At 39.1% G+C, this 12,829-nt stretch overlaps 1 protein-coding gene across 2 annotated transcripts in view; it reads right to left on the bottom strand.

Moving 5' to 3' along the window:
• Positions 1–11,657, bottom strand: part of LOC150079048 (CD109 antigen-like) — a 1,092,235-nt gene extending 1,080,578 nt beyond the window's left edge. For both annotated transcript variants that reach the window (XM_090384122.1, XM_090384121.1), the window contains exon 1: positions 11,543–11,657. The gene's annotated coding sequence lies outside the window, so the exon portion shown is untranslated. The remainder of the gene's footprint in view (positions 1–11,542) is intronic.
• Between the last annotated feature and the right edge of the window lie 1,172 nt (positions 11,658–12,829).

Raw genomic sequence — 12,829 nt, forward strand, 5'->3', positions numbered from 1 at the left:
CTTGGACATTCAGCTTGATATACCATCATCAATATCATTTATAAATACAGAAAACAATAATGGACCCAATACTGAACCCTGAGGGACTCCACTAATAACATTAGTCCACTATGAGCAGTGTCCATTGATTACCACTCTCTGTCTTCTCCCCCTCAACCACCCCTTTATCCATAGCAGCAATTTGCCTCCAATGCCACACTGCTCCAATTTGTGCAGCAGTCTTCCATGTGCAACAGTATCAAAAGCCTTTCTAAGATCCAAGTATATAATATCAAAGTTATTCCCTGCATCCAGTTCTTTTGCGACTGCATCATAGTATCCAATCAAATTGGTCAGGCAAGACTTCCCCTTAACAAAACCATGCTATGTCCGAGCTATAACTGAAGTCTTGTCTAGATGATCCTGCGGTGCTTCTTTAACTAGTGCCTCCATTAATTTTCCTGGAACAGAAGTTAAACTCACAGGTCTATAATTACTTGTGTCAGCCTTTGATCCTCCTTTGTGAATTGGGGTCACATTTGTACATCTCCAGTCTGTCAGTACCTCCCCTGAGTCCAAGGAAGCTCTCATAATTATGGCTAAGGGGTTGCTTACTTCCTTTGCTGCCTCTTTTAATATAACTGGTGAGATCCGATCCGCCCCAAGTGCCTTTCTTGTGTTTATCTTCAACAATTTCTACTCCAACTTACTCTCAGTTATTACAAGATTCTCTAGCTTACTGCCAGAATTGAATACACCTCTGGAATTCCCCTCACTGAATAACTCCTCATGTGTGAATGTCGACAAAAAATATTCATTTAGTTTGTTAGCTCCTTGAGCAGGATCATCAACAGTTGACCCATCGATATCAAGTGGACCAATCTGATTCATCCCTTTCCTTCTAGAGTTTACATAAGTAAAGAACTCTTTGCTGTTTTTCTATGCATCCCTTGCAAAAGATTTCTTGTAATCTGCCTTCACCTGCCTAACCTCCTTTGTAACTTGGTTACAGATCAACTTGTATCTATCATAGGCGTCTGTGTCACATGTTAATTTGTATGAATCCCATGCATTTTTCTACTCTGCCATATGTCTCATTAGTTCATCTGACATCCACTTAAGCCTAAAACCTTGAACAATATTTCTTAGTTGGTATGTAAAGCCTAGTAGCTTCCAAGATAATTTCTTTGAATGCTTCCCATTTTGAATTTGCTGTTGGTAACATCATCAGTTGGTCCCACTGTATAGAATTTAAATACTGTCTCAGTCCATCATAGTCGCATTTAGGAAAGCAATAACCCTTCCCTTTACCCCTAATAGTAGCTACCTCTTTGAGTAAATCCCACTTCAGCACATTGTGATCACTGCCACCTAGTGGATCATTTATCTCCAGATTCTTAATGCATGAAGAATCACTACTGATAATCAAATCAAGAGTATTACTCCCTCTAGTTGCCTCCTGAACATGCTGATTTAGAAAACAATCATCGAATAAATCCACAAAAGCCTTGCTAGTGTGTGAGTAACCAGCCCCCAAATTCCAGTCAATATCTGAAATTAAAATACCCCATTATAAGACTCTTGGATTTACTGGCCCACTCTATTTCCCTGTATAGTTCCTAATTATACTCATCAGAGTCATTAAGCCTATAATGCACACTGCTACTCTCAATTTTGATCTCCCAATGCTTATGTCACACCAAAGTGACTCAACACTGCACTGTCCAGCGATGTCGACTGGCTTCACTTCCTTAGATTTTATGTGTTTCTTAAATAATAGCATAACTCCTCCTCCCTTCCTATCCTGTCTGTAGACGTTCTACTCCCCAAATTCCAGTTCTGCATTCCTTATAACTGTGTGACACCACGTCTCTGATATCCCAATAATATCTGCCTTTGATGTTTTGAGCAATACCTGAAATTCATCAAATTTATTTACTAAACTCCTAGCATTGGTGTACACGCAAGTATACATGCACCTGTTTCTATTCTTAGCTACCCTAACACAACCCATGTGTTTACTTGTACCGCAATGACTCCCAGCAGTCTCTGAAATATCCTGCATCTTGTTTTTCAGGCTTTTGCTCATTCCAGTAGAAGCAGTGCAAGAATCTCTTTCACCTCTGCCAGTGGCTACTGTTAATCTCTTAGTCTTTGTCTCCCCCCAAGCTAGCAGTTTTCCGACCCACCTAACATTGCCTCGATAGCATCAGCAAATATTCTTACACCCTTTCTATTTAGGTGTATCCCATCCCTGTAGAAGTAGTCTCTCCTGTTAACAAGTACAGTCCAGGCTGAAAAAAATTCTACCCCTTGAGCCTTGCACAATCTTTCCAGGGACAAATTGATCAACAAGGTTCTCATCATATACTCCCTCCTGTCGTGTCTGGACAGAATTGCAGACACTTTCAAATTCAACCCTAATTCACGGCTTTTTTTTCAACAGTGACCTGTACTTGTTAAGTAATTCTGCCGGTCTCCTACCATTGATATTATTAGTGCCAACGTGTACAACTATATCACCTTTTGTGCCCTTAAAAGATATCCACTCTACGACATCATCAACCTTTGCCCCTGGCAGACATACCTATATGGGAATCAGTAATCCCAGAGTAACGTATTAACTCTGTGGTACTACACTGACAGTGGTAGAGAATGAAAAGGACCTGGGGGTAATTGTGCAGGCAGATATGAAGTTTTCTGAGCAGTGCAGACGGACAGCAAGAGTAACTCATGGTGTCTTGTCAATGATATACAGGAATTTTTCTAGCAGGGATAAGGAGGTGATTATCCTCTTGTATAAGGCAATGGTCAGGCCACACCTTGAGTACTGTATAAAAGTCTGGAGGCCTCATTTAAGAAGGATTTAGAGCTGTTGGAATGAATACAGAGAAGGGCAAGATTAGTGAACAGAATAAAGGGTTGCTCTTAAGAAGAAAGGCTTCAGTTTTGCAAATTACAGTGTCTGGAGAATAGTCACCTACAAGGTGATTTGATTGAGGTGTTGTAGTAGTAGTAGTAGTAGTGGTGGTGGTGGTGGTGGCATGTGATGCAAGAAAGCAAGTGTATGAGCTTATGCAGCATCAGCCAAAAAAAAAAAAAAAAAATTACAAAACTACAAAAATTACAAAATTACAGACACAGAAGCCTATGATAGATACAAGTTGATATGCAACCAAGTTACAAAGGAGGTTAGGCAGGCGAAGGCAGATTACGAGAAATCCTTGGCAAGGGATGTAAAGAAAAACAGCAAAGAGTTCTTTACTTATGTAAACTCTAGAAGGAAGGGGATGAATCAGATTGGTCCACTTGATATTGATGGGTCAAGTGTTGATGATCCTGCTCAGGTAGCTAACAAACTAAATGAATATTTTGCATCGACATTCACACATGAGGAGTTATTCAGCGAGGGGAATGCCAGAGGTGTATTCAACTCTAGCAGTAAGCTACAGAATCTTGAAATAACTGGGAGTAAAGTGGAGGAGAAACTGTTGAAGATAAACACAAGAAAGGCACCCGGGGTGGATGGGATCTATCCAGTTATATTAAAGGAGGCAGCAAAGGAAGTAAGCAAACCCTTAGCCATAATTATGAGAGCTTCCTTGGACTCAGGGGAGGTACCCATAGACTGGAAAAGTGCAAATGTGACCCCAATTCACAAAGGAGGATCAAAGGCTGACACAAGTAATTATAGACCTGTGAGCTTAACTTCTGTTCCAGGAAAATTAATGAAGGAACTGGTTAAAGAAGCACTGCAGTATCATTTAGACAAGACTTCAGTTATAGCTCAGACACAGCATGGTTTTGTTAAGGGGAAGTCTTGCCTGACCAACTTGATTGGATACTGTGATGCAGTTACAAAAGAACTGGATGCAGGGAATAACTTTGATATTATATACTTGGATCTTAGAAAGGCTTTTGATACTGTTGCACATGGAAGACTGCTACACAAATTGGAGCAGTGTGACATTGGAGGCAAATTGCTGCTATGGATAAAGGGGTGGTTGAGGGGGAGAAGACAGAGAGTGGTAATCAATGGACACTGCTCATCGTGGACTGATGTTATTAGTGGAGTCCCTCAGGGCTCAGTGTTGGGTCCATTATTGTTTTCTGTATTTATAAATGATATTGATGATGGTATATCGGGCTTAATGTCCAAGTTTGCAGACGATACAAAGGTTGGCAGGGTTGTCAAGGACACTACTGAAACTATGCTTCTGCAACAGGATCTGGAAAGGTTGAGCAGATGGGCTGAGAGGTGGCAAATGAAGTTTAACATTGACAAATGTAAAGTACTACACATGGGAAACAGCAACCCCAGAGCAACGTATCAACTCTGTGTTACTACACTGACAGTGGTAGAGAATGAAAGGGACTTGGGGGTAGTTGTGCAGGCAGATATGAAGTTCTCTGAGCAGTGCAGACGGGCTGCAAGAGTAGCTCATGGAGTATTGTCAATGATATACAGGAATTTTTCCAGCAGGGATAAGGAGGTGATTATTCCATTGCATAAGACGATGGTCAGGCCACACCTAGAGTACTGTATACAGGTCTGGAGGCCTCATTTCAAGAAGGATGTAGAGCTGCTGGAACGAGTACAGAGAAGGGCAACAAGATTAGTGAATGGAACAAAGGGGTGCTCTTACGAAGAAAGGCTTAAGTTTTGCAAATTACAGTGTCTGGAGACTAGGCACCAGCGAGGTGATCTGATAGAGGTGTATAAAGCCTTGAATGGTTTAAGCATGCTCAATGCTGATGGGATTCTTCCTCTAGCTCAGAAAAATCACCTGAGAGGGCATAAATTCAAATTGAGGAAAGACAGATGTAGGATAGACGTGCGGAAATTTGCCTTTAGCCAGCGGGTGGTTGGTTGGTGGAACAGACTTGCATCCCTTGTGGTGGAGGTTGATAGCCTAAATAAGTTTAAGGCTCAGCTGGACAGGTATTTTGAACGAACAGAGGGGTGAAGTGGTTTTTTTTTTGGCTGATGCTGCATAAGCTTGCTTTCTTGCATCAAATGCCTCTACTAATGCTAATGCTAAAATAATTCCCTCTAAATATTTGTTCAGTTCCTCCTTAAATTTATTTAACCTACCAACTTCCACAACGATAGACGGAAGTTTGTTCCAGCAATTAACCACCCACTGGCTAAAGGCAAATTTCCGCACATCTATTCTACATCTGTCCTTCCTCAATTTCAATTTATGCCTCCTTAGTTTTGTAATCTGAAGAAGTGGAAGAATTCCATCAGAATTCAGCATGCTCAACCCATTCAATGCCTTATACACTTCAATCACATCACCTCACAGGTGCCTAGATTCCAGCTGCTGCAATTTGCAGAACTTAAGACTCCCCTGGTAAGAGGATCCCTTCATTCCCCTCGCCAATCTTGTTGCCCTTCTCTGTACACGCTCAAACAAATCTACATCCTTCCTAAAATGAGGCCTCCAGACCTGTAGGCAATACTCAAGGCATGGCCTAACCATTGCCTCATACAGAGGGACAATCACCTCCTTTTCCGTGCTAGCAAAATTCCTGTATATCATTGACAACACCGCATGACCTGCCGTGGCAGCCTGTCTGCATTGCACAGAAAACTTCATATCTGACTGCACAATACTCCCAGGTCTTTATCATTTTCTACCATCTTAAGTGTAGTACCACACAGTTGATATGTTTCTCTGGGGTTACTTCTACCCACATGCAGTACTTTGCATTTTTCAATGTTAAACTTCAGTTCCCACTTCTCAGCCCATCTGCCCAAATTTTCTAGATCCTGTTGCAGTAACACACTGCCATTACTGTCATTAACAACCCTGCCAACCTTTGTATCATCTGCAAACTTCGATACTATGCCTGATATACCTTCATCAATATCATTGATAAATATACAAAACAACAGTGGACCCAACACTGAATCCTGTACGACTCCACTAATAACATTAGTCCACGAAGAGCAGCACCCATTGATTATCACCCTCTGTCTTCTCCCACTCAACCATCCTTTTATCCATTGTAGCAACTTACTCTTAATACCACTCTGCTCCAATTTGTACAACAGTCTTCCATGTGGAACAGTGTCAAAAACTTTCCTGAAATCCAAGTATATGATATCAAAATTATTTTTTGCATCCAGTTCCTTTGTAACCATATCATAATAACCAGTCAAATTTGTCGGACAAGACTTTCCCTTAACAAACCCATGCTGTGGCTTAATTATTGCTGCAGTCTTGTCTAGATGATCCTGCAATGCATCTTTAACCAGTGACTCCATTATTTTACCCAGAACAGAAGTTAAACTAATTGGTCTGTAATTACTTGTGTCACCCTTCAATCCCCCTTTGTGAATTGGGGACACATTTGCACATCTCCGGTCCGTGGCGACCTCCTCTGAGTCCAAATATGCTATCATAATTATGGATAATAGTTTGCTTACTTCCTTTGCCGCCTCCTTTAATATAACTGAATAGATCCCTTCCACCTCAGGTGCCTTTCTTATGTTTAACCTCAACAATTACACCTCCACTTTATTCACAGTAATTATAAAGTCATTAAGTATCCTGTTACAATTTGTTAACCTTGTGGCATTTTCAAACCTTAATAACTCTTCATGTGTGAATGTAGATGCAAAATACTCATTCAGTTTGTTTGCTATCTGAGAAGGATCATCAACAGTCGAACCACCAATATCAAGTGGACCAATCAGATTCATCCCCTTCCTTTTAGAGTTTATATAAGCAAAGAAATCTTTGTTGTTTTTCTTAGCATCCTTTGCCAAAGATTTCTCGTAATCTGCCTTCGTCTGCCTAACCTTCTTTGTGACTTGATTACAGACTAGCTTATATATATCATAGGCTTCTGTGTCGCCTGATAATTTATATGCATCCCTTGCATTTTTCTTCTCTGCCACGAGTCTCATTAGTTCATTTGGCAACCATTTAGGCCTAAACCTTGAACAAAATTTCTTAATAGGTATGAAACGTTTAGTAGCTTCCACTATTAATTCCTTGAATACTTCCCACTTAGAATTTGCTGTTGGTAACATCATCAGTTGGTCCCACTGTACAGAATTTAAAAACTGTCTGAGACCACTGTAGTCGCCTTTACGGAAGCAAAAACCCCTTCCTTTATACCCCTGATGGTAATTATATCTTTAAGTAAATCCCACATCAGTACACTGTGATCACTGCCACCTAATGGTTCCTTTACCTGCAAATTCTTAATACACGAATGATCACTGCTGATAACCAGATCAAAATTATTACCCTCTCTGGTTACCTCTCGAACATGCTGCTGCAGGAAACAATCAACCAATAAATCCACAAAAGCCTTCTAGTGTACGAGTGACCAATATAATATAAGTTCCAGTGTGTGAGTGACCAGCCCCCAAATTCCAGTCAATATCTGGGAAGTTAAAATCCCCCATTATAAGACATTCTGATTTATTAGCCCACTCTATTTCTCAGTAGAATTGTTCATTGTACTCATTCGAGTCATTAGCCCTATAGCACACTACTACACTTAATTTTGGTTTCTCAGTGCTTATGTCACACCAAACTGACTCAACACTCCACTGTCCACCCATGTCAGCTAGATATACTTCCTTAGATTTTATGTATTTCGTAACTAATAGCATAACCCCTCCGCTCTTCCTATCCTTCCTGTACACATTGTACTCCCCAAATTCCAGTTCTGCATTCCTTATATCTGTGTGACACCACGTCTCTCTTATCCCAACAATATCCGCCTTTGATGTCTTGACCAACACTTCAAATTCATCAAATTCATTTACTATACTTCAAGCATTGGTATACATGTACCTATTCTTATTATTAGTTACCCTAACACATCCCATATACCCACCAGTTTCACGATGACTGCCATCAGTCCCTGAAACCCCCAACACCCCTCGCTCCATGCCACTGCTCATTCCAATAGAAGTAGTGCAAGAATTGCCTACACCTCTGCCTGCGGCAACTTTTAACCTTTTAGTCTGTTAACCCGCCCCACCAAGCTAGCAGTTTTCCGACCAACCTAACACTGCCTCAATAGCATCAGCAAATATTCTTGCACCCTTTCTATTTAAGTGTATCCCATCCCTGTAGAAGCAGTCTCTCTTGTTAACAAGCACACACCAAGCGGAAAGAAATTTTACCCCTTGAGCCTTGCACATTTCCTCCAGGGCCGAATTGATTGACAAGGCTCTCATCATGTACTCCCTCCTATCGTGTCTGGGCAGAATTGCAGACACTTTCAAATTTCACCCTAATTCATAACTTTTTTTTTTTTGCGACATTGACCTGTACTTGTTAAGTAAATCTGCAGATCTCCTACTCTTAATGTCATTGGTGCCAACGTGTACAACAATATCACCCTTTATGCCCTTAAAAGATGATATATGCTTTATCAACGTCATCAACTTTTGCCCCTGGCAGACATACCCTGGTCCTATTCCATCTATCCTTTTTACAGAATATATTCCCCGTCTTCCTGACAATACAGTCACCGACAATAACTAACTCCGGTGGGACCAGTGCATTCTACCTTGGAGATTGCCGCTGTGTTGCCTGATGCCCAAAAGTGAACTCTGGCATTGAGTTGGGCAGCTGAGAGCTTGACGGGTCAATCATATTAATTTCTTCGAGGGCATCTACCCTACACCTCAAGCTCTCATAGTCGCCCATCAGAACGCTGAGTTGATGCCTAATTTCTAGACACTCTCTGCACCTGGCACACACACAAAGACATCCTCCTTGGCTAGATCATGTTCCATTCCAGAGAGTTCGGCAAACATTTCACAAGTTGCACTTTTTTTTTAGGCTGTGATGCATTGGAGAATCACCCTCCTCAGTTCTTCCGAGTCACAGCACTCCTGCCACTTTATGCCGTTGCTTTTCTGCTCTAGTCTGGAGCATGATATTTTAAATTAATAAGATCAATTTAAAGCCTTGAATGGTTTGAGCATGCTCAATGCTGATAGGATTCTTCCTCTTGCTCAGAATAATCACCTGAGAGGGCATAAATTCAAATTGAGGAAAGACAGATGTATGATAGATGTGCGGAAGTTTGCCTTTAGCCAATGGGTAGTTGTTTGGTGGAACAGACTTCCATCCTTTGTTGTGGAAGTTGATAGCCTAAATAAATTTAAGGCTGAGCTGGACCGGTATTTGGAATGAACGGAGGGGTGAAATGGGAGTGTTTTTTTTTTTTTTTTTTTTTTGCTGATACTATATAAGCTTGCTTTCTTGCATCATGTGCCCTTGCTAATACTAATGTTTTTTTTTTTTGTTGTTGTAATGCAAATTCAAATAAATAGTGATCTAAATGAAAGAATGCTAAATTACTTTTTTAACAGATTCTTTGTATTTTTGTGTGATATGTAAAATATATATATATATATATATATATATATATATATATATATATATATATATATATATATATTATTAGTGGCTCTGGTTAGAAGCTAAATGATGCAGGGTTTGTTTCAGAGGATGCCAGGACTAAAATAATAAAGAGATAAAGGAAAATAATTAAATAAAAATTAAAATTGAAGTTAAAAGGGATTCAAAGTGCAATGTCTGGCATAATGGCCAGACATTGGCTAAAATGCAGCCTATAAGGAGATTAAGATGACAGTCATATATGCCAATTGCAATAAACGTTAATAAATAAAGAATTTTATATACATACTACTACTACTAGGTTCAGATAGGTATAGCAGGTTTTAGTACAGCAAAACCAGTGCAGCTGTCTCACTGTACTGAAACCTTTTATTATCACATACCTGAAACCAGTAGGGTGTATATAAAATTCTGTATTTAGTTTATTGCAACTGACACACATGATGGTCATCTTAATTTCCTTCTAAGCTACATTTTTGCCAATGTGTGGCCATTATATTATAAAAACCATTCAAAGTATTTAAAAATATTACTTATTAAATTATACCTATATGTGAAAACATAAGTAAATTACCATATTACATTGGAGAAATTAATTTAAAGTATGAGAGGGAAAAAAATGTGGGGAAGAAAAAGGCATATTAAACAGGGTCCTGAGCTGGATATCATCATTCTTCTCTTTCTTGGTGATTTCCTTCTACTTCTCTCTCTCTCTCTCTCTCAGGGTAACTCGGAGAATTTTTTTTTTTTTTTTTTTTTTTGGCAGGTGCAGCATAAGCCTCAGGCTTCCTTGTACCATATGGCTAATAATAATAATAATAATAATAATAATAATAATAAATCTGAGGTAGTTCCAGGTTGGCGTTAGTTGCATAATTTTGTTATATATCTCTCTATACATTAAATAAAGTTTTCCTACTAGTGATATTTATTCGAGCCAATGGGAGAAGAGGATGGGGCAAATACGTCACTTATTCGAGCCACCATAACGTTCACCAACCACATGACTACGCCCGATAACGATGTCTGCGTGGGGAGCACAGTGATGCCGTTCTCCCCACACAGGGTGTAAAAGGTTCCGGTTCGAAACCCGTCGATGACGCGAGGAACTTTAATGGGCTCTTTTCATTGTTTGGTATTTTATTATATGTTTGTAAATAGTTTAGTATTTTGTTAAATATTTGTATATAGTTTGTGAATAGTTTAGTATTTTGTTAAATATTTGTGTAGTTTGTAAATAGTTTAGTATTTTGTAATATAAACCAGAGCTGTGATGCTCAATACGTTGTACGTTTATTTCAAAATTTGTAAAAGAATAATAGAAGTTTACCTCGATATGATACTGAGGAAAACGGGTTTGTTCAATGTTACCACATGTCTAGCATAGCCATTATATAGTTCTCAAAATCTTTACTTCTGTTTATATTTCGCTATTCTGCCGTCTTTCATAGCGTCTTTTTTTTTTTGTACTGGAATAATAACTAATTGTGAATACCTCATACTACTAATCAGTGAATTGATACTGCCCATCGCAATTTCAAAACTAGAAAAATTCTCCGGGAACTCTTCGCAACGTTCCAGCTTGTTTCTATGTTCATACAATGGTGGCTCCACTTTCTATGCGTTTTAACATGTAAAAGGAATTAACATCGCCTATGAGAGTGTTCCCTCTGTATCTTTCTACTCTGTGCCACTTCCGAATGCAGAATCTTGGAGCAGCTACATATAAGCTAAGCTGTTCATATATGATATACACGGATGTAACTACCTTACCTTAATTAATATATATATATATATATATATATATATTATTGAAGTACATGTAAGACTAGTGGAGGTGGGGGTTGTCATTTGGCGGTTGGTTTCTTACCTGACTGAACTGTTTTCGGTACACATGAAAAATAGATAAAACTTTTCTGGGTGCACCTGAAATTACATATCGGCCCAACAGACGACAAACGCCGAAATCATCTTAGAGAAACCTTTTAGTTCTTCAATTGATATGAAAAATGCGACCGTGCTGATAAATGTTTTGTGTTAAAATAGCCCCAGTTGTTCTGTTCAACGATTTCCTCCAAAGCATACTGGAAGAAATGTCATATACCTTGCCAAGCATACCAAAAAAACATGGGAAAAAATTAAGACAGTAACCTGCTTACCTACTACAAACCTGACATTTTTTAGCGTCTTTTAAAAACAATTTTTTAACTAAACATCACTATTTTCACGCAGACTAAAAATAAACAAAATTATTTGTTTTCTTTTTACAGTAACTATAAACTGAGTGAAACGTCTGCTTCCTAATAAATAAATGAAAACGCAATTCATTTCTGGGTTAAAGAGAAGTGTGAACAAATCCATCGCCCACGTGAATTCCCACATATTTTACCAACTGGGGCACTCAGAACCACCATGCCACTACGTGATTCGTCAGCTCGTTTAAAGGCGGGATAAATGCAGGTAATACAGCTCTTAAAAGGTATGGCGTGTAGGTAAGACTGACGGTTCAAGGTAAATGTACCTTAACCTCCAGGTAGTCTTTTCCAAGTTTACTACCTACACCTGTTTCGAATAAATTCACATCCAGCCACAGAAATATTTAATTAATTAAGGAGTTCAGAACAGATTTTAAAACAAACGTTCGGTGAGTCTGAACTAAACGGACGAGATATATATGCAAGCAGTGAATTTCCAGCTCCAAGAAATCATGTTTTTTTAAGACTTTTTTGCCGTTATTGACTTAACTATACGCAGAAACGTTGTTTTGTTTGAATCTTGTCCCCATTGTTATAATACAGTATACTGTCGAAATAACGGCACATTGAGATCGGGTGTATACAAATGTCTTGGAGTGCGGAAAAAAAAAGAAAACAGCAAGTCACGTGATTACTATATTTGTTTACTTTTATTATTATTATTATTATTAGCTATATGGTGCAAGGAAGCCTGAGGCTTATGCCGCACCAGCCAAAAAAAAAAAAAAAATTCCCGAGTTACCCTGAGAAAGAAGGGAAGGGAATCACCAAGAAAGAGAAGAATGATGATATCCAGCTCAGTACCCTGGGTGTGCCAAGCCCATACTCACCAGCTGTGAGCCCCTGCTCTCACAGTGAATTCTGTATATCACGGATTACACTGTTGGTTTACATTTATTTTAAATTACCCCCCCCCATTATGGCTTCTAAAGTTAATAAACCTCATCAGAGGCATCATCTGGAGGGGGCATATGCCCCCTTAACCAAAAATTTTAAATTAAAGAAAAAGAACGTAGGAGGCTTTCTAAAAAAAAAACTCAAAAGCCTGGTCGGCATGTCCTTTAACAATGATACCTGGACCTCGTCGCCATGCCCCTCCTTACGATGATACCCGGATACGAACCTCATACAGAAAAGGAAATAATAACATTAAAGCTTAGTGACAAACTTGATATAATCCAAACTATAAAG

Source organism: Mastigoproctus giganteus, chromosome 10, assembly GCF_048544385.1.
Source record: "Mastigoproctus giganteus isolate SK-2022 chromosome 10, ASM4854438v1, whole genome shotgun sequence".
Classification (NCBI taxonomy): domain Eukaryota; kingdom Metazoa; phylum Arthropoda; class Arachnida; order Uropygi; family Thelyphonidae; genus Mastigoproctus; species Mastigoproctus giganteus.